The sequence below is a fragment of the Zea mays genome, chromosome 3 (assembly GCF_902167145.1).
Source record: "Zea mays cultivar B73 chromosome 3, Zm-B73-REFERENCE-NAM-5.0, whole genome shotgun sequence".
Lineage (NCBI taxonomy): Eukaryota > Viridiplantae > Streptophyta > Magnoliopsida > Poales > Poaceae > Zea > Zea mays.
In genome coordinates, this window is record NC_050098.1 from 10,024,431 (window position 1) to 10,028,344 (window position 3,914).

Here is a 3,914-nt window from a genome sequence, read left to right on the forward strand (position 1 = left end):
ATCGACGTAGGCCTCGACCGTCCGGCCAATGTGTTCGTCGAACACATGGTTCATGCACCGCTGGTACGTCGCGCCCGCATTCCTCAAGCCGAACGGCATGGTGACATAGCAGTACATGCCGAAGGGTGTGATGAAAGAAGTCGCGAGCTGGTCGGACTCTTTCATCCTGATTTGGTGATACCCTGAGTAGGCATCGAGGAAAGACAGGGTTTCGCACCCAGCAGTGGAATCCACGATTTGATCGATGCGAGGCAGAGGGTAGGGAACCTTCGGACATGCTTTGTTTAGACCAGTGTAGTCTACACACATCCGCCATTTCCCTCCTTTCTTTCTCACAAGCACAGGGTTGGCAAGCCATTCGGGATGGAATACCTCTTTGATGAACCCTGCCGCCATTAGCTTGTGGATCTCCTCGCCTATGGCTCTGCGCTTTTCTTCGTCGAAACGGCGCAGAGGCTGCTTGACGGGTTGAGCTTCAGCTCGGATATCCAGCGAGTGCTCGGCGACATCCCTCGGTATGCCAGGCATGTCCGAGGGACTCCACGCGAAAACGTTGGCGTTTGTGCGGAGAAAGTCGACGAGCACTGCTTCCTATTTGGGATCGAGCTCAGAGCCGATCCGGATCTGCTTGGAAGCGTCGCTGTTGGGGTCGAGGGGGACGGACTTAACCGTCTCCGCTGGCTCAAAGTTGCCGGCGTGGCGCTTCACGTCTGGCACCTCCTTAGAGAGGCTCTCCAGGTCGGCGATGAGGGCCTCGGTGTACTCCACGCACTCGATGTCGCATTCGAACGCGTGTCGGTACGTGGGGCCGACGGTGATGACCCCGTTGGGGCCCGACATCTTGAGCTTGAGGTAGGTGTAGTTGGGGACGGCCATGAACTTCGCGTAGCATGGCCTCCCTAATACTGCGTGGTAGGTTCCTCGGAACCCGACCACCTCGAACGTGAGGGTTTCCCTTCGGAAGTTGGAGGGTGTTCCGAAGCAGACGGGAAGGTCGAGTTGTCCGAGGGGCTGGACGCGCTTCCCGGGGATGATCCCGTGGAAAGGAACGCCTGCCCGGACCGAGGACAGATCAGCACGCAGGAGCCCGAGGGTCTCGGCGTAGATGATGTTGAGGCTGCTGCCTCCATCCATGAGGACCTTGGTGAGCCTGACATCACCGATGATAGGGTCGACAACGAGCGGGTATTTCCCCGGGCTTGGCACGTGGTCGGGGTGGTCGGCTTGGTCGAAGGTGATGGGCTTGTCAGACCAGTCTAGGTAGACTGGCGCCGCCACCTTTACCGAACAAACCTCCCGATGCTCTTGCTTGCGGTGCCGAGCCGAGGCGTTCGCTGCTTGCATACCGTAGATCATGAAGCAGTCACGGACCTCGGGGAACTCTCCTGCCTGGTGATCTTCCTTCTTGTCGTCGTCGCGAGCCCTGCCACCCTCCGTGGGTGGCCCGGCCCTGTGGAAGTGGCGCCGAAGCATAGCGCACTCCTCAAGGGTGTGCTTGACGGGCCCTGATGATAGGGGCACGACTCCTTGAGCATCTTGTCGAAGAGGTTGGCACCTCCGGGGGGTTTCCGAGGGTTCTTGTGCTCGGCGGCGGCGACAAGGTCCGCGTCGGCGGCGTCGCGTTTCGCTTGCGACTTCTTCTTGCCTTTCTTCTTGGCGCCGCGCTGAGTTGACGCCTCGGGGGCATCTTCCGATGGGCGGCCATGGGGCTGCTTGTCCTTCCGGAAGATAGCCTCAACCGCCTCCTGGCCAGAGGCGAACTTGGTGGCGATGTCCATCAGCTCGCTCACCCTGGTGGGGGTCTTTCGACCCAGCTTGCTGACCAGGTCGCGGCAAGTGGTGCCGGCGAGGAACGCGCCGATGACATCTGAATCGGTGATGTTGGGCAGCTCGGTGCGCTGCTTCGAGAATCGTCGGATGTAGTCCCGGAGAGACTCTCCCGGCTGCTGTCGGCAGCTTCGGAGGTCCTAGGAGTTCCCAGGGCGCACGTACGTGCCCTGTGTAGGAAACGGGTGACGCCTAAGAGGGGGGGGGTGAATTAGGACTTCTAAAACTTTTACTAAACTAGGCCACAATTAAAACCCTAGAGCAAAACCTATGCAAATAATCAAAACTAGAATGTGCAAACTAGGTTTTGTCTAAGTGTTGCTATCTCTACCGCAAAGGCTAAGTTTCAATCTACACTAAATAAGTATGACTACAAGATTGAAACTTAAATGCTTAATATAAATGCGGAATGTAAAGAGCTAAGTAGAGAAGCAAACTCTCGTGGATGACGCCGGTATTTTTACCGAGGTATCCGGAACCGCGCAAGGTCCCGACTAATCCTCGTTGGTGCCCCTATGCAAAGGGAAGCCCACGCGAGGGCCAAGCACCACGGTCGAGTAACTCCGTAGAGAGTCGCGGGCCTTCTCCACGCGCAAGTGGTGCTCCGCTTCCGGCTCCTCTCGGACGCTCCCCGCCGTCTCCACTATCGAGCTTCCGGCCGAAACGCCGTGGGCCTCGTTCCCTCCGGTACACGGTGGCGGCCGTGACACAAACGCGGTTGTCACGGTCTCGCAAGACTCTCGCCCCACTCGGTACAATTACAACGGCTCGCGCAAGAGCCGAGGGGTTGTGAGGTTTTTCTAAACTCACTCAACTAACTAGGATTCACCTAGAGCAAGCGCTAAAGCGGTCTAACTAACCTAAGCACTTCGCAAAGCACCTACGCTAATCACCGAGTGATTCTATTACGCACTTGGGTGTTTGAGCACTTGGAAATATGCACTATGTGTATTGGAATGTTGCTTGGGCTCTCACACTTGAGAATGGCCGGTTGGGGTGGTATTTATAGCCTCCACACCCCCAACTAGCCGTTGGACAGAAAGCAGCAGCTTTCTGTCGTCGGGTGCACCGGACAGTCCGGTGCACCACCGGACACTGAACAGTAGATGTCCGGTGCGCCTATGTCAGCCGACCGTTGGCGTCTGTAGCAGTCGACCGTTGGATCCGACCGTTGGATTCGACCGTTGCCGTCTGCCCGTTGGCACACCGGACAGTCCGGTGCACACCGGACAGTCCGGTGCTACAGCCCGAGAGCGCCTACCTGCGGCCTCTCTGCGCAGACCGTCCGGTTGTCCCACCGGACAGTCCGGTGCACACCGGACAGGTACTGTGCACTGTCCGGTGCGCCACCAGGCGCTGGCTGACAGCCCTCTTCTCAGGTTTCTTTGCTGATTTCTATGGGCTTCTTTTGTTCTTGAGTCTTGGACTTCTATGCATCTTTTTATGTCTTCATTTGAGGTGTTGCATCCTCATTGCCTTGGTCCAATCCTCTTCGCATCCTGTGAACTACAAACACAAACACTAGAAATCTTATTAGTTCACGGATTGTGTTGTTCATCAAACACCAAAACTCAATTAGCCAAAAGGCCCGGGGTCCATTTTCCTTACAATCTCCCCCTTTTTGGTGATTGATGACAACACAACCAAAGCAAGCAAATAATACAAGTATTTGAATTAAAAAGTGCAATCTACTTGCTAGAATGCATGATTGTCCCCACGATGTGACATTATGGACTTAAGCCTCCCGCTAACTCCATAATTCACTTACTTCCTATTTTTGGACCAAATAACCAAAACCACTTGAAAAGCCATTTGTAGATATAAAATTTTAAATTGGTGGTGTTTGGTGTTTGATATAGTTTTCATTGCTTTGGCCCCTAAACTTCTCCCCCTTTGGCATCAACCACCGAAAAGGAAGACATTAAAGGCATGTAGGAAGTAAATAAAGGCTTGCCCTCAACAAATGATATCACTGGAAGTATATTAAATTAGGCCATGAAAGATACCACTTTGGAGATCATGAAAGATACTATGAGTAGGAGATCCTCAAAAGATTACTCCCCCTAAATGAGTATTCTCCCTTAGAA